General features: G+C 47.0%; 1 protein-coding gene across 1 annotated transcript in view; it reads right to left on the reverse strand.

Moving 5' to 3' along the window:
• LOC117075037 (protein S100-A15A) overlaps window positions 1–15549 on the reverse strand; it is a 39574-nt gene extending 24025 nt beyond the window's left edge. Inside the window, exon 1 of the mRNA XM_033197059.1 lies at window positions 15436–15549. The gene's annotated coding sequence lies outside the window, so the exon portion shown is untranslated. The remainder of the gene's footprint in view (window positions 1–15435) is intronic.
• Between the last annotated feature and the right edge of the window lie 3272 nt (window positions 15550–18821).

An 18821-nucleotide genomic window follows, 5' to 3' on the forward strand; every position in this document is an offset into this window, starting at 1 on the left:
ACCTACATTGTCAAAACTGCCAATTCCAGGCTTACTTGTTGGAGAATCCCCGCCACCCCCAACCAGTGGGTCACCCAGGAGTAAAGTCCCACCACCAATGTTCTCCCTGTGGCCTCCAGCAGAGCTGTGCTGCCTCTCACACAGGTCCTGGTGTCTGCCTCTGCCCCACTCCCTAAATGCAGCCACCACAGCAGGTTACAGGTGGAAGTTGGTAGAAGGCCTCTGCCAGGTCACAGCAATGCCCCTCCTTGTCAAGGCCTGGACCAGGTCATTCGGATGTATTTAGATACTGCACTGAGAAGGAGCTGGCATCTCTCAGTGTGCTCCTGCCCTCCCACTCCTGCCCCAGCTGTTCTCCAGGGCTTGGGGAAACAGAAACCACTCACATAGGGATTCCTGGATGGCATCAGGCTCACAGCCCTTGTGGCTATGAATGGGAGGCTCAGTAGTTCCCTGAGGATAGACTTCCTTGTCCTGTGGTCTGGGCTTCAGGGGCTGTGTCCTCTCCCTGTGCTGTGTGCTTGTGTGCATGTGCCTATGTGGGTGGCCCTGTGGAAGTCAGAGGGAGTCACCTGGAAGCTGAGCTGTCCTCCATGATGGTTTGCTAAATGCCAGGACTGGGTTTCTGGTGATGAATGAATATTCCAGATTTTGAGGAGCTCAAAGTAGTCCAGGAGTCCAAATAAGGAGTCTGGCCAGAATAAGGCAGCACCATGGAAATGCCCTAAGGACTGACACAGAGAGCTCATGCTGATTGTGATGAGAAATTGCAGCACCTCTATCTGGCAGGTAATGAGTAGTTTGTTATTGGTAGTCTACTCCAGGCCAGGTACTGTGCTATGGGCTGAGGATGCAGAAACAAGCAGGACACAGTGCTGTCCTAGCAGAGTGCTGGCGGGTCACTCCATACAGGCCACAACACAGGGTTAATGTTCACCCAGTGCCACTTCCAGGCCATGTTCTGTGCAGCTGCTCTTAGTATTCCTCCTTCTCTCTTACCACCCTGGTCAGTCTGCTGCTAACCTGTCAGTCAAGCAAACATTCTTCTTGGAGGAATCAGGCAACCATCTCAAAAATTCTCTTTCCATCCGACCAGCAGAAGTGTGTAGGAGGCGTTATTTGCTCTTGTGAATGACTGCTCCACTCCACACTCACACCTCTCTTCACAGACCAGCATCTCCTCTCCTCATCAGGAATCTTCCTTCCTGAACATATTCTGCACCTCATCAGCATTCAGGACTGATCTGCAGTTTTCACCTCCAGATCCCAATGTCTGACCATTAGGTTTCTTCTCTCTCCTTCTCCCCCTTTCTCATTCTTATTCCACCTGTTCTTGGAACTCACAGAGACCTGCAGTCCCTGGGCTTTCATTTTCTCTTCCCAGCCCCCTGCTGCCTTCTCTATGCAGCCTGCCCCCCATCATCCACCCCAGAATTGCTCTCTTTCCTCTCTTAGCTCTGTTGCCCACTTTCCTTGGGCCACAACCTCCCTGCAGATCTCCATCCTAGAACCATCTTCCCCATTTTCCTCCTCTCTCCTCCACCAGGACTGCTGGTCACTGCTCAGAACCGTCATGCCAGGGTCCCAAGGGTAGGTGCCTGACTTCCTCTCTGCCCAGCACTCTCTGAATCCCTCCTGTTCACCCAGCTGCTGTTATTCCAAGTATGCGCAACACACCCCCATCAGTATATCTCAGTATTTCATGCCTCAATACCAATCTTTCAAACTACTGCCTCTGCCAGAAATGTCTTTTAATACTTCATCTGTCTCATTCACATTACATTTTAAGACTGACCTTAATGTCAATGTCTCTTAGACATTTAGAGGGTGAACCACCATCTCTTCACCCCAAAGAAATGATCTCTGCCTCATTTGTGCCTCCCTCACCCTCACCCCACTCCTACCATAGTGGCTACATTACCTCAGATCCCCCTCATGTCTTTCCATCCAGACTTGGAATCATGGGCGGAAAACACTGTTACCTCAGATCTCCTGGTTACCCAGCACATAGCAGTACTGGATCCCAGCTCATAATGAGTACTCTATATCATTATTTATTATAAAATACTTTTGTGCAAATTCTGATCAATACCACCTCATGTAAATAGCAGTGCAAAATCTAAAAACTTTCAGTCCTGGAGGAAGGTTGTGCAGCTTAGGAAAGGACCTCAGAATCTGGACCCCAGAATCTGGAACTAGGCCAAAAGGAATAATGCAAATGACTGAAGAGCTTCCCTAAGGACTCACGTCCTGATCTCCCAAAAGAAGAGAGGGTCTCCCTAGGGTGGGGTTGCTGGACTTTCAAGTCCATCACTAGAGTCCAGAAGGCAACTGGCTACCCCTAATGTTGGCATGCCCTCCCTTTATCTTTCCAGTTCATATTTCACCTGATAATATTCCGTGAATTGGTAATGGTACATACTAATTAGGATGGAGTGTGTGGACAAATACTTCTTCATCTTCTTGTCTAGGATTAGAAATCACCTTCTCAAGGGAGCCTTGTCTGATGTTCCTGAGACTATTTCACACTCTCCATCCTTATGCCAATGCAGGACTCATCACATCTATTAGCATATTCTGTTTATACATCCTCTCATCCCAAGAGGTGATCACAGGGCAGGAACCACATGTCCAGCATATAGTTTCTAGTTAAGATCCCAAATCCTGAGATATTGCTGATTTGCTATGGCAGGTCGTCAAGAGAACTGTCATTCCAAACTCACCAAGGTGGCTTATAGAACAGAAGCAAATAGATGTAAAGAGGAGAGGGGGCCAGGCCGTCTCCACAACCACAGCCCAGAGCTCCAGTCACCAGATAGAAAATTGATTTGATTTCACCCAATATTCCTTCAAAATAGTTTCTAGGAATAGGGTGTGGGCAATGTGTCATTCCACATTGGAAGGAGAACATTTTAGAACAAGGCCTAAGGGCACAGGTATTAGTGTCATATTGATCAGAATTCAACCTTTGTTCTAACACATACTAGAGCAAGAATTAACTTGATTTGGAATAATTAATAGTTACTGTACATTATACTGGTACTAAAGAGAAAGAATAATTGACAGCTCTATGCCCACACTCACATGACAGCTGATGTGAAAGAGATTCTGGAAATCCAAACGGTCCCAAGAAATTCTAATATTAAAACATTCCAATAACTTTATTTTTCCAGTCTCTGTTGCCTGGGCTGGCGTGTCGTGAGCTGTCCGTGGTGCTGAATTCACTATGACGTCATTCCTGTCTCTCTTTGCTTTCTTCTGACTGACATTTATTCAACTTTCTCTACAGGAATCTCTTATGTTACCCCACATGCAGGTGGTTTTTGAGTAGGCTCCTGAAGAGTGATCTCAACTTTCCAGGAAGAAAAGAAGGCAAAGGGAACAATGTGAAAGGAGCAGAAAATCATAAAAGACCATGCGTTTGATAAACAACCAGATTGTTTCCAGTACCCTGTCACTATAATCACACCATGACAGCATATTCACACATGTCCCCTTATAAATCTGTGAGGTAGTTTTTTGGTATTCTTGCCCAGGAAAGGGGTTGATGCATCATAGATTTTATATGTATATATATATTTAACTAAGTGTGAGATAATATCTTATTGTTTTTGTAACTGCATTTTATAAGAGTTATGACCAGCATCAGATAAGTTTCAGTGTTCTCCTTTCTTTGGCCTCAATATTGTTGGGTTGAAGAATTACTGCTTCTCACTAGGAACATCATTTATTTACCATTATTTTCAATTTTATATTAAAACTCAATTTCTAGTAGGACCTTTGGTTGCCTTGGTTTATTTTTCTATTTCAGTATTTTTATCTTTTATTATTCTTTAACCATGTTTTGATCTAAATTAAAGCAGTTATTGTGAACCAATCAGCTTCTTTGGGAATTGCATAGAAGAGCATGAGAGCCTTTATTTCATACAATCCAACAATGTAACTTTAAATAACTTTACAGTGGAACTCCAACTCATATCCACATTGCTCTATGCACAGTTAGCATTATTACCTCTGAGTTGCATTTACTCTGTAATGTGCTACCACAGTATTTGTCTACCCACTTCTCCATGAATACCTTCCCTACCCTCATATTGCCTCCCACTCCTTACCACCACAAACAATACTATGAGGAACATCATTATATATATTTCCTTGTGTATCTGTATGAATATTTTTGGAATATATATATATATATATTCCAAAAGGTAGACTACCTGGGATACAGATTCTATGTGCTTTGGCTTGACTATTGTTTTCTTACCAACAGTACCAAGAGTTCCTGTAGCTCAGCATTACTGCCAATATGTGTGCTTCTGATTATGGAATACATTTGTAGCAGACCAATTATCCCAATAAAACATAGAAAATGTGGACAAAATCATAAAATTATCTGCCTCAAATCATCAAAACGCTACCAAAGTAACTAGGACTTGAAGGCTCTGGTTATCCAAGAGAAAGAAGACTCAATCAATGCACTCAACATTAAAGCTGCTTCTCTTCCTGAGAAATTAATTCTTAAGTAGTTTGAACAAAGAAGTTAACAAACCAAACAGAAAGTAACTTCTTTTTTTTTTTTTTTTTTTTTTTTTTTTGAGACGGAGTCTCGCAGTCACCCAGGCTGGAGTGCAGTGGCCGGATCTCAGCTCACTGCAAGCTCCACCTCCCGGTTTATGCCATTCTCCTGCCTCAGCCTCCCGAGTAGCTGGGACTACAGGCGCCCGCCAACTCGCCCGGCTAGTTTTTTCTATTTTTTAGTAGAGACGGGGTTTCGCCGTGTTAGCCAGGATGGTCTCGATCTCCTGACCTCGCGATCCACCCGTCTCGGCCTCCCAAAGTGCTGGGATTACAGGCTTGAGCCACCGCGCCCGGCCAGAAAGTAACTTCTAAGAGACAAGGAAGATTATTTGCAATTTTAATAGTCATTCAGGACTGGTGAGATTGAAATTAGTGTTCAGGACTTCCAACACAGCCAGAACTTGAAAAGACAAAAATTTACATAAAAGAGAAGCAACAAATGGTGAGCTGATCAGTCTAATTTTCTCCCTTTTAGGCATGCGTCTTTTCACAAGTTGTGCAGGACAAGAGGTACAGCCCATCAGAAAATCTTTGTTAAAAACCTAAATAGCTAGTAAGAGCCTTTAGGGGATAAAAATCAAAGCTCAGAGGATTTCCAAGGTAGAGGTACCCTTCTAAACATTCCAGGATTTCAATTAGAACCCCTCAATTGCTACTCCTGGGAATAAGTATATGGATCAGAAATATACATCCTAAAATTCAGTTTTGAATCAATAAACCCAGATCGGATATAATGATCTGCTACTCTAATTCCTTTCCAGAAGCTAAAGAAAATTCTCTGGAGGGAGAGAAAATCATCCATAGCCTGAAATAAAAAAATTTTCATTCTTAATGTTCAGCATTCAAAAAATACAAGTACACCAAGAGAGAAGATAAAAATAGGAAATGGAAATAAGAGAAGACAAAAATAGAACATGTAAACAAACCCAGAGATGATAAGCCAGGCACAGAAAGACAAATATCACATGTTCTCCCTCATCTGTGGGAGCTAAAAAAAAAAAAAAAGTTCATCTCATGGAGGTATAGGGAGAATGATGGTTACTGAGGCTGGGAAAGGTGAATGGGTGGGGTGAAGGGAGATTGGTTAAATGAGTAGAAGCATCTAGCTATATAGAAGGAAGACGATCTAATGTTTTATGGCAGAATAGGGCAACTATAGTTAACCAGAGTGTATTGTGTATTTCAAAAGATCTAGAAGAGAAGAATTCAAATGTTCCCACCACATAAAAATGATAAATACTTGAGGTGATAGATGCCCTAAATACCATGACTTGATCATATACATTCTGTGCATATAACAAAATGTCACACATGAACCCCTTAAGTACGTACAAATATTATACATCCATAAAATTTTTTAAATGCTGTAAATGGAAGCAGAGAATAGAGAAGATCACAGAAGAGAGTGAAGTCAAAATTATTATTTAAGGTCAGACAAATAACAGTGTATTTGTATAGAATGAAAAGACCAGAAAACAGAAAAAATGATGGTGCGTAAGAAAAAGGGGAGAATTTCTGTAGCGGGTGTTTGAAAAAAGCAAGGGGGATGGGATGTAGTGAAAGAGAATGGATGGACCTCTGCTGGGAACATAAAAAGTTCATGGTAGTTGGGGGAAGGCAGAGTGTATGGCCTCTGATTCTAAGAGAGTAGATGGGGTAATTGAAATATGCAAATACTCTCTTATTTGTATTGAATGCGCAGTTGGATTAGTGGTCATGAATTTGAAGTGTGACCAGTCAACAAGGTAAGCACATTTTTCTCCAGGCTTGTTTATCTGCAGAAGTGTAGGCAGAGTTGGACTTACCTAGTGTTGGCAATGACCATTCATAGCTGATACATAAGAAAAAGACACCGAGACATGTACTCTTGATAGACAACTCCACATATGAAGCAATCTACTTTAAAAAACCTGAAATCTGAATATGCTTAAGACTCTAGATCTACCAAGTTACAAAGGGGAGAGAGAGGCTGAGGAATCTGTTAACTGACACCACATGGATACAATCAGGAACTCCAGACTGCAGAAATTCTACAGGACAAATGATCTGGTTTCTACAACAACAACAGCAAAATGAAAGGAGAAAAAGAAGAAATGGAGAGTGAAGCTGTACATTTAAAAAGTCTCGGGTGAGTGCGGAGGCTCACGCTTGTCATCCCAGCACTTTGGGAGGCTGAGGCAGGTGGATCAAGTGGGTAATCCTAATTAAATATTTGTTAAATCAAAAGTAATAATTCCTGGCCCTGCACAGTGGCTCACACCTCTAATTCCAGCACTTTGGGAGGCCAAGATGGAGGATCCCTTCAGCCCAGGAGCTCAAGACTAACCAGGGCAACATAGTGAGACCTCCATCTTTACAAAAAATAAAAAACTAACCAGGCGTGGTGGCACGTGCCTGGAATCCCAGTTACATAAGAGGCTGAATCACAAGGATTACTTGAGCTAAGAAGGTGGAGGCTGCAGTGAGCCATGATCCTGCTGCTGCACTCCAGCCTGAGCAACAGAGCCGACCCTGTCTCAAATAATGATAATCATTCCAAAATAAGGGACATAATTTTTAAGGAGAGTTAAAAGGCTGAAAAAATAATAGCATATAAGCTGGAAGGGGAGTCTCTGAATTTAAAGTGAATTATTTACTTTAGGAGTTTAGGAGGAGAGTAGAGATATTCATTAGCTCTAGTCTAGCATATACTGCAAGTTAAAATTTCAAAAGTAACCACAAAAATTGTGTGCCTGTGTGTGTTTGTGTGTGTATGTCCAAACCTATGATAGATGGGGATAACCACATAAAAAAGAACAAAACATAGCCCACGTCTGTAATCCCAGCTCTCTGGGGGACCGAGGTGGGCACATCACTTGAAGTCAGGATCCAGGCAGATCAGGTGGAGACCAGCCTGGACAACACAGCAAAACATTGTCTCTCCTAAAAATACAAAAATTAGCTGGGCATGGTCGCAGCCACCTATAATCCCAGCTACTTGAGAGGCTGAGGCAGGAGAATCACCTGAACCCAGGAGGCAGGGGTTACAATGGGCCAAGATCACACCACTGCATTCCAGCCTGGGCAACAGAACAAGACTCTGTCTCAAAAAAGAAAGAAAGAACAAAGCAGCTAATCAAGAATGCACTGCATTGCCAACATGTATGACCAAAGAGAAAGAGGAAAAGAGCCTAGCAACCAGAGCAGGGGACCCGTTTACTGGCTCTTGGTGTCTGCTAAGCCGGGGCCTGGGTGGAGAACCCACGGGCTGGGCTGGGCTGAGATGGGGTTGGGTCATCCATAACCTTCAGAGCAGGGCTTCTGGCCACGGGACTGATGGTGTAATTCCTTAGCAACTGCAGAAAAACACTGGAGAAAAACTTGGAAAAATTGATCTTATCATCATGATTCCTGTCCTTATTGAACAACTTTTCTAAGAAATCCGGGCTCTTTTTTTTCCTGTGGGGAGAAGATATCAAACAAAAGGAAGGTTACAGCCTGGCGCTGGACTGGGAAGGTGAGAAGGAGATGGCAGAGGCTAAGGGGAAATACGTAGAGGGTGAGGTGCAGGTTGTAGAAGGGTGGGGTTGGGACAGCCGTAATGGATGCAATGGGGAGCCCTGACCCTGAAGATTTAACTGGTGACTCTTGGCTCAAATGAGAGCATGCATAGGAGATCCCAAAATTCTGAGGCAAGGTCTGCCTGTGCCCCTTGGAATGTCAAATATTCATTCTGCCCGGGCCAACACGCTTTGGATCCTAGTCTCAAAACTACCTCCACTCCTCTTCATTCCATCAAAATACACCAATTCTGAATCCCCTCCTTGTCGGAGCTCACTCTCTGTGATTCAGTCTGTTGCATTATTTGTGCCAGTGAGTTCAGCAGGTGTTAATGGTTTAATGGTGAAGTTAGATGTCACACTGAGTGGGAACCAAAAACTCCCCAGGGTTTTAGGGCTGCCCCATTTCACTTGGCATTACGATTCTGTGGTGTTAACTGCTGCTCCGAGGGGTACATGAAAAGAAGCTTCCAGAAGGAGCAGATGAACCCAGAGTTGACTTTAAAGGGGGAAATTTTTTTGCAGACAGAAGAGAGAGAGTTTAAGCCAGGAGACCTTCTCCCGACCCACAAGTCACATAGCCTGCTGACTGTCTAATAACACTTGTTAACATCACGGTCCCTCTTCCCATCTTACAAAGCATCGCACATGTTTTACCTCATTTAAGTGTTCATAACAACCCCAGGAAATAAGTGACATTGTCCCCATTTTTACATCTAAGGTAACTAGGGCTCCCTGAGTTGGTGTTTACGTATTTGTACCAATGAAATAAGTAAACAGCAGGGACTGTGCAGGAAATCGGGTCTTCTCACCCCATCCTGGACTCTGTCTACTACACCCCTTCCATTCAGGAGAAGAGGTGCAGTGGCTGGGGAGAGGTGCGAGGTGCTCGCCAGCCTGCCACATCCATGTCTCTCCATGAGCTGGTTCTCAGGCCAGTGAGGTCCAGGGGTGCCGTGCACTCCTGCCCCACTCCCACCCAGCCACTGGGTCCCTGCTCACACAGGCCGACAGGAAGGTGGGGAAATGCGTGACATTGGACAGCCAGATCTGCCCACGGCATCTGAATCTTGGGTGTATTTGTGACATAGGTTGAGTAAGTCCTTCAGCAGCTCCGCAGCTCCTGTGTCCAGTAAGCTGCAGGAAAGGGTGTCAGTCGCCTGGCTTGCTTTCCAACGTCTGAGACTGTGGGGAACAGGGATGAAAGGAGACAGGATAGGCAGGGAATGGAGTAAGGGCCGGGTCTGCAGGGAAGGTGAGAGGCAACCCTGAGATGGAGCAGAAGGAATCTGATAATCCTTTGGTCCAGGTGAAATCCAGAGGAGGGAATAAATGTTTGAGGAAAGGGAGGGGAAGTCGTGGAAATTGTAAGGCCCAGGTTGGGATATGTGGGCAGAGGGAGGAGGGGGTCGGCTGTAGGAGTGGAAGAATGAGGTGGTAGCGTCTGAGGGACCCTGGATTTAAGGTGCTGGGGAAAGTAGGAGTCTGCTTATGGATCCGTTACTGCTGAAATCAGCAGCGAGACTCCCCAGCAAAACACTGACATGAAGAAAGGCACTATCACCCCCTCGCTTTCCCAGAGCTCTGGGATCTCAGATAAAATATAAAAAACCTGGGTGGTGTCCCGTCCTTGTGGAGCTACTGACAGGTCAGCAATCAACAGCCCGGGGAGGCCTGAGCCACCCCACTCCATGTGTCTCCTGGACCTCTGGGCTCAAGTCCTCTTACAATGCTCCAGTGGGCACTGGAGGACTCTGCCAATCCCTGCACATTTGTACCATCCCTGTGCTCCCAACTCTGGGCCCAGCGCTGGGAGCAAGGGGAAATTAAGGGAATGGCACAAACGAAGGATTCACTCTGGGCCTCTCCGGTGCCTCAGAGCATCCTGAAGAGACCTGAGCCCAGGAAGCCGGGAAATGGACAAACCTCTCAGTAGAAAGAAGGACTGCAGCAGGTAGAGGCGGTGCTGGGGATCCTGGTCTTGGTTCTGGCCTCAGTGGTCTACAGAGACATTCTCTGCAGTAGCTCTTCTGTGAGGCTCCCTGGTGTCACAGGACTACCAGAAGTCAGAACAGAAAGGATATAGATTATCTAGTCCAACTGCTCACTGCCCAAAAGAAGATGCTGAGGCCTGGAGGGAGAGGACAAATGACTTCCCTGCAGGCTGCACAGGCCAATCAGGAACAAGCTGTAACTTGAACCCAGGCATCCTGACTCCCAGCCCAGGGCCTTCCTCCTGACATGAGCAGGCAGCAAGCAGGCTGGGGCATTGTGCCTTCAACCTAGAAGAAGCACATGGGCACACAGGGACTCACCAGACCCCGCAGAGGAGGCAGAGAAGGGAGGTAAATGGGAGAAGGTTGTTGGGAGGAGAGCAGTGCCTTTGATGATGCTCAGATCTAGGCTGGGACCAGGACTGGGCGCCTGGGGCTTATTCCATCAGTTGCCTCAACATGACGCTGGTCCGGGTGGAAACTCACAGCTGACACTGCCCTAGGGCTCCGTTGTGCCTCCCAGCGAGCCCCCAGCAGAGTCCTCTTGCCTTTCTAAGTCTTTTGGGGCTGGAACGGCGGGTGATGACAGAGGGAAGGTGAGAAGGCTGCTGTGCCCCCAGGACATAGGGCATTTGGGGATTTGCAGGTGGAATCGGAGTCCCTGATTATGGATCCAATGAGTCATTTGAGGAGCTTTCCTCACCTGTCGGTAAGGTAAATGCGCTGTCATTTGTGACAGGTTACCACACGCCAGGCAGTCTGCTAAAAGCTTTGCATCCATTGTCTCATTTAATTCTCAGGAGAATCCTGTGTGATGGGTATGATTATCTCAGTTTACAGATGTGAACAGAGAGTTTAGCTAGATTTACCAAGAGGACACCCCTAGAAGGTGGCAGAGCCAGGATTTGAAGCCAAGTCCTGACTCCAAAGCCCACTTCTAGCCATCTGTGGAAATCCAGGGTCTGTGCTGTCAGTCTTGGCTGAGCATGTGGTTACCCTGCCCCACAGGAGCCACTGTCCAGTGCAGTGCACAGCAGAGAAATCAGGGCTCTGACCTGGACATGGCCCAAGGACCTTTCTCCAGGCTGTTCTGTGAGCTCTAGGCCCCAGGTGGCAGGCAGGAAGCCTCTGTCTTCTCCAGAGCACATGTCATCCTGCTGGCTACAGTGGCCTCCAGGTCACTCCAGAAGGGACAGCTGCTGAGAAAACCCCTGTGCTTTCTGAGGAAAACCACTTTTATTAGAGACGTCTTGCTGATCCTCCCAGGGCACCCAGGAAGACAACTGAGATTTTTATCTCATTTTACAGCTGAAGGGAAAAGGGTCACTGGCAGGTGGCTTGCACAAAGTCACAGAGCTGGGGAGGGGCAAACATGGGACCATGTTGCAAAACTCTGACTCCAGTGAGCACCCTTGCTGCATGATCTCCGAGCCCCACCAGGTCCCTGGACACACCAAGACAGCCATGGTCCATCCCCCACAGAAATCTCATGGGCAGGAACAAGTCTTGCCAGCTCACTGGGCTTACCATTGGCCTATGGTGTAATGCAAATTATTCCCCACTGGGATAGGGGAGCCTGGATTACTCAGTGGGCACCCACCCAGGTACCCTGGTGCTCCCCACAACTTCTTCTCATGCCTCCTTTGAGTAGGGCCTGTTCACAGAGACCTTCCTATTCCCCCTACACTGCTCCTCATTCTTCCGGGTCTGTCAGGAGCACCAGTGGCCTTCCTGACATCAAGGATCTCTGACTCTGCTATTCTCTCGACTGCCCCTCAGCACATGCGTGCACACACACGAACACGTGCATCTGCACACACACACATACACACACGGGCACTGAAGGCATCAGCACTGGTGCCTCGGAACTGTATCCTCTGCACGGCTTCCCATCTACCCTTCTCCAGCCAGACTCTCTTTCTGCAGAGTTTTCAAATGTGTTTATTCCAAGATGTTTTCTACAGACAAAATTATATGCAGGAGTCAGAGATGTCAAACTGTAAAAAAGCAGAGGAGTTTGGGGAAGGGGTGGAGGTGAGGCCATGATCCCGAATCACCTCCAAAGCCCTCCGGTTAAAAGCACGGGTTCCGGACACAGGCTACCATACAACTTATTATCTCTGTGTGTCAGTGTCCTCATCAGTAAAAGGAGTGACAAAGAGAGTAGATTCCTCCCAGGTTGTTGTGAAAATTAAACCAGTTAATATATGTGAAGGATTTGGGGAGGGTAATCAACAAATGGTATTTACTAAATATACTTACTATTATTATTATTATTCTGTCTATATTCAAGAAAGTAGCATAATGAGGTATTACTTGCACTACCTTTCCCCAGAGCAGGTGCAGGAGGGAGTACCTGGAAGATGGTTTCATCTTGAGCAGAAAGGGCAGAACCCCCTTGCCTGTCTCAGAAATGCCGAGTTTTCTACCGTCACCTGAGGTTCCCAGGATGAAACTGTGTGTGCAGAAGACAGATCTGAGGATTAGCCAGCCTCTCTAGTGCTACCTACCCAGGTGTGGCTCCCTTCAGTTAGTATGGAGAGCTGAGGCCTTACCTGAGACATGAGCACAAATGCTCACCCAACTGATGGGGTTGGTTCCAGCCTGATCCCTGTAGGGAGTCTGTCTAAGACGGTGGTTTGCACAGTGTGCCATGGGGGCCCGCTTGGAAGAACACATGATGAGATAGAGCAACTGGGGCTCAGGCACCAGCCCAGGAGTCAGCAGCACTGAATTCTAGTCTAGGTGGCGGCGGGTGAGGCCCTTACCTCCTTCTGTAGAGCTGAGTCATCTACTGAAGAATGAAAAGAACTCATTTCACGGAATTCTCCTGAAGTTCACAAGAGATAATGGGGACAACGGTAATATATAAATATAAGGAGATGGCAGTTTTGTTTTTGTTGGGTTTTTTTTAAAAACAATAGTGATCTTTTCTTTTTTATTTAATTTTATGTTTTTTTTTTTAAGTTCCAGGATACATGTGTAGGATGTGTAGGTTTGTTACATAGGTAAACATGTACCAAGGTGGTTTGCTGCACGGATCAACCTATCACCTAGGTATTAAGCCCCACTTGCATTAATTATGTATCTTGATGCTCTTCCTCGCCTCGCCACAGCGACAGGTCCCAGTGTGTTTTGTTCCCCTCCCTGTGTCCACGTGTTCTCATTGTTCAGCTCCCATTTATAAGTGAGAACTTGCAGTGCTTGGGTTTCTGTTCGTGTGTTAGTTTGCTGATGATAATGGCTTCTGGAAATGGCAGTTTTGAGAGACTTGGGGCCGATAAGGTTAATTGGAGCCAGGTCAAGTGGGGCAGCAAATTAAAACTAGCAAGAGAAAGCCCGACAAGGAGGTGATAAGTGCATCGAAATAAGAATCAGGCAACTTGCCCCTAACAAACCATGTGGCTAGCAGCAGGCACACCCCAGGCCTCTCTTTTTTCATCCATAAAATCGTATGAAATCCAGTGTCATGAGGGAGTGCTCCCATATAAGCAACACGCTCCCTCATCACCTTTATAATGCACTCTCCTTGATCCAGCACCCTCGGGGTCTCTTCTGAGACATACTCTCCTGGTTCCTCCTGCATCCTCTGAAGGCAGGGATTGGCCATTGGAGATGCTGATACTGAACTAAGTACCCTGGCTTAAGTGAGGGTGACAGGGTCCTACAGCAGTAGAGGGAGGTGACAGAACTTAATCATTAGAAGCAAGCTGGCCATGGGGGAGCGTGTCCTGCAGGGATCTACAGAGGTGGCTAAAGAGCATGGTGCTCCTAGGAACAAGATATACAGGCATCTCCTTCAGAAGGAATTCAGCCTTGCCCACAGAGAGGTCTGGCCTCTGCCCTGGGCTTCTGTAGGTCATGTCTAAGCCCTGGAAATATCATCCCTAAGAAGAGTGTCCTTGTTTTCCTGGAGATTAGAACCACTCCAGAAAGCCTAACAATGTGATTGATGGTGGAGGCTTTGAGTCACGTGTTATCAGCTTAGCCTCTGGAGGGCTGGAGACTGAGGTCAGTCACACAGGCAGTGCACCAAACGGTCTTCATAAAAACTCTGGTCACCAAAGCTCAGATAAGGTTCCCTGGTTGGCAAAGCCACAGGCCGTTGCTAGGAGCAGCACTGCCCATGACTGCAGGGGGAGAGGATGATTGGATGCTCCCACTTGGAGCTTTCCTGGACTCTGTCCCATGTGTCTCTTTCTGATATATTGTAGTCTGTATCTTCTCCCTGTAATCCACAACTGTGAGTATAACCACGTTCAGTGAGTGCTGCAAGTTCTTCTGGAAAATTATCAAAACACAGGGTACTGCTAGAGACCCCTGAACTTGTAATTGGTGTCAACAGTGACGGCTGTCTTGTGGACTGTGCTTCCTCTAACTCTAAAACAGCCAACAGGGTACAGCTTAATATAATCAATAAAAAGAAGCAAGAATGGATGAGCAGAAGGCTGAGATCAGTCACCAGATAGAAAAGTACTATCTCTTGTCCACTCTCCACACCTGAGCCAGTTCTCGACCCCGAACCCATCAATAGAAAGAGAAACCTGGTCCTCATAGAAAGACATTGTCATACCACAGCAAGTGCATATAACAGCGATTTCCTCACCTTCACCTAAGGTGCCCATGGCCAATTCCTCTGCTTAATCAGTTAGGCTCCTCGTGCCAGGACCCCAATTGCCCCCAAAAAGATGTAACTTCACAGAAAGGGTAATTGATTCTGATCACAATGTAAGACTGCTTCTACATAATGGAGTAGGGAGAATATTTCTGAGACTCAGGTGATCCCCTGGGGGTATCAATTATTATCCCTACATATAGTTTTAACAGTAAATGGGTAAATACAGCAACCAAGATCTGATAAGGGCATAGGAACCAGGAGCATGCATCCCTCAGGCATGAGAGTCTGCGTCATCCCCCCCAGGCAAGCCACCTAGACTAGCAGAGGTGCCAGCCACCAGGAGGGAAATCTATAATAAATCATAGAGGGGGGAGAGGATGTGCATTAGTTGTGACCTGTAAAACAACTGCAGCAGGACGGCCTGTAGTAGCCCCAACTCTTCTCTTGCAAAATTATCCAGAAATCAAAATCAACTAGAATTGAGAAGCAATCGCTGGATATAATGAATCTGACGTGAGAACCAAATGGATCTGAGTGGGCACAAGGCGTGGACCGTAGTAGATGCTGTGATGCCCACCCTCATCCCTGTTACCTGATCCATGTGCCCGTCGCCAGCTTCTGTCAGTGTTGGCCACTAATAGGGCAAGACTGCACCCTTCTCCTAAGAGCAGCCCCTGATCCAATGGCGCTCCCAGCCCAGAAATACCTAAAAGCCTCTGTCTTTCCCTGGGGGTGGCCCGTAGCCAGTGACAAATGGTGCAGGGGTACACAAGGTGAGCTTCTTTGCCTCCAGGTGGGCCATCTCCATTCAGGCTGCAGAGCTCCCTGTGGGATGAGAAGAAAGCTAGACTGAGGCCAAGCTCCTGTCTCTGATGAGCTTTTTCCCTGTCCATGCTCTCACCCCCATGTCCTCCCAGGTTTCTCCTGAGAGCACTCCCTGATAAACCATATCACTTGCACAGGAATCCCCATCTTAGTCTCTACTTCTAGGAAATCTGACTGTAAACTTACCCCAAATAAGTTCCCCTGATAAAATAGAAAGGGTGATGTCAGCCAAGTATCAAGAGTGAGGAGAGTGCAAGAATCTGATAAGAAAGGAGGACAAACCAGGTGAGGTCACAAGCCCAATGGTCCCAGTTACTCGGGAAGATGAGGCCAGAGGATTGAGTCTGCAGTGAGCTACAATCACACCACTGCATTCCAGTCTGGGTGACAGTGAAAGACCACATCTACTTAAAAAAACATTTTGTAATGGAGGGGGCCAGGTATGGTGGTTCACATCTGTAATTCCAGCACTTTGGGAGGCTGAGGCAGGATTGCTTAAAGCCAGGAGTTTGAGACCAGCCTGGGCAACCTAGCAAGACCCATCTCTATAAAAATTAAAAATTAAAAAAATAGCCAGATGTAGTGTCCTGCACCTGTAGTCCTAGCTATTAGGAAGGCTGAGGCAGGAGGATCTCTTGAGCTCAGGAAGTCAAGGCTGCATTGATCTATGATGGTACCACTGCATTCTATCCTGGGAGACAGAGCAAGACCCTGTCTCAAAAAAAAAAAAAAGGATAGGCCGGGCATGGTGGCTCATGACTATAATCCCAGCACTTGGGAGGTCGAGGTGGGTGGATCACTTAAGGCCAGAAGTTCAAGACCAGCCTGGCCAACATGGTGAAACCCCGCCTCTCAAAATACAAAAATTGGCAGGAGGTGACAGCTCACACCTGTACTTCCAACTACCTGGGAGGCTAAGGCATGAGAATCGCTTGAACCAGGGAGATGGAGGTTGCAGTGAGCTAAGGTTGAGCCACTGCACTCTAGCCTAGGTGACAGAGGGAGACTCCCATCAAAAAGAAAAAGAAAAAAGAAGAAAGAAAGGAGGATAATCCCATGACACGAGGCTCAAAGATGGAGGAATTTACAGAGATGTAAGGAATAATGGGGAAATGGTCTAAACATGACCTTGGTGATTAAGATGAATGCTGACCCTGCTGCCTGGCGCGAAGGGTTTGGAGGACTTAAAACTGGGAAGAATTAGCAACACCCAGGGGAGAGGCCACAAGAAGATGGGCATCTTGTAGGGAGGAACAGCCATTGCATCATTTTCGTTTCTGCATTTTCATTGCCTGGCAGAGTACAAGGCTCAGAGACAAGCATCACTAACTGTCTCCTCCCTGCCCTTCATCTGGTGCTCCTTCTCCAACAATGACCACCCAAAAAGCATGGACCTGAATCAGCTGGACTTGTAGCCAGTTCCATGTGTTTTGGAAGGATTTCCACACTGACCCAAGACTGACTCTTTTGCCTTTGCATCCCCAGTGCCCAGCCAGACGCTGGCATTCAACAAACCACATGTCAGAGAGAGACAATATCTGCTCACACTGATCCCAACAAGCAGACACAGGAGCAAGGCCAGAGCTGCAGGGGCCAGGCCAGAGGACAGGGGTCTAGTGCTCATGCCACTGCTGCTCCTTTCTACTCATGAGAGTGGTGCACAGAGCAAGTGCCCATCTGGCCTCTGGCAAGGCCCCAGGCAAGGGTTCCAGTTTACACCCCGATCTAGGGTCATCAAACTAGGCAGGATGCGTGCTCCCAGGTGTGTGAGCACAGGTGAATCTCAAAGTCCAACAACCAAAAAAGAAGAATGACCCAGTCAGGATTCAGGGCGCTGTGGGGAGCATTCTGGAAGCAGACATCTGCTAGGGAGCACTTCTGCATCTAGTGGAGCATCTACAAAGCAGTTAACGAATAACTTCCTGTTCTGTCTAAGATACACACAGCCAAGGAAAAGGAGGAAGTATCTTGTGGGAGTAGATGCTTTATTGTTCATGGGGGTCTCTAGAGGCCTCTGGGTGGGGCGGGATGACCGGCTCCCCCCGGAACAAGGCACTGCTCCACGCATTATCTTGTGGTAGTCTATGGCTACATCCCCCAGCAAAGAAAGAAGCTCAGAATAATTAATCTTCTTATCCTTATTCTCATCTTTTTTCTCAAAGGCAGTGGACAAGTAATCTGTGTTGCTTTTTTCCTGCATGGAGAGAAACACACAAGAAAGAAAGATGAGATTTGAATTGGAAAAAGAGGAAAGAGGCATCCTGTGGTGTGAACATGGCAAGCGGGTAAGTGGGACAGGAGTGGGTGGAAGACAGAAAGCAGCAATGCTGGGTTGTTCCTGAGGAGTTCTCCACTGAGTGACTCCATGAGGAAAACACAGGGATTGGTGTCAGGCTCCACCAGGAACCACACTGGTAAAAAGTGAGGGGCCTTCATCAGCCACAGACCCGCAGACCCACCACCTACCCACCTGTACAGACGCTGTCTCCATTCTCCCCAGGGGCCCAGCACAGGCTGACTGCCTTCCTTCTCTTACATGTCGACTCTTCTCCCATTCCATTTCTTTCCCATTCCAACTGTTAAGTGCCAGATTCCCTTTCTTTAGGACACAGTGCTCTATTCTCTCTGTTATGTTTTGCTAATAAGAGTGATGCATTCAAACAGTGAAATAAAACCCAGTATATAAATGAGCTCTGCCAAATGTAAAGGGTGGTGCTCATGTTATCAATATTCTGATTTCCATTGAGTTCCATCTTGAAAAGGCTCCACTTGAACCCAGAGAAGTGACTCTCACAGAGGGATGAGGTTACGTTGGGCAGAAGAAATAAATGGCCAGAATATGTGTGCAACCTCTCCAGGTCACGCGGCAGGGGGCCCAGTGGCAGGACAGGAGCTCATCATGCCTGATTCTCAGCTCCAGTATCCATCCCCTGAATGGTTAGTCTCTCCACGGGGCTGGTCCTGTTCCTGCTCTGCCTGCCCCACTGGCAAGTAAGACTGACCATGTGTCCCACTCAGTTCCGGCCAAAGAAACGGAGTTCTGCTGGGTGGAGTGCCTGGAAACTCTGTTTTCCTGGCTGAAGGGGACTGGGGCTGTTGGGGACAGGGGCAGCTGGCCTAGCCCTGTGCTCCTCCCCTGCTTCCATGGCAGGGACCCTGGTGCTGGGCACAGAGCAGTCTATCAGATAGTGTCAGCTCTCATCAAGTCCCTGTACATGCCCTGCATGTCACACGAGCCCTCCTCCTAGCCAAGAACAATACGTTCAT

This window comes from Trachypithecus francoisi, unplaced genomic scaffold, assembly GCF_009764315.1.
Source record: "Trachypithecus francoisi isolate TF-2019V2 unplaced genomic scaffold, Tfra_2.0 Lachesis_group5, whole genome shotgun sequence".
In the NCBI taxonomy this organism is placed as follows: domain Eukaryota; kingdom Metazoa; phylum Chordata; class Mammalia; order Primates; family Cercopithecidae; genus Trachypithecus; species Trachypithecus francoisi.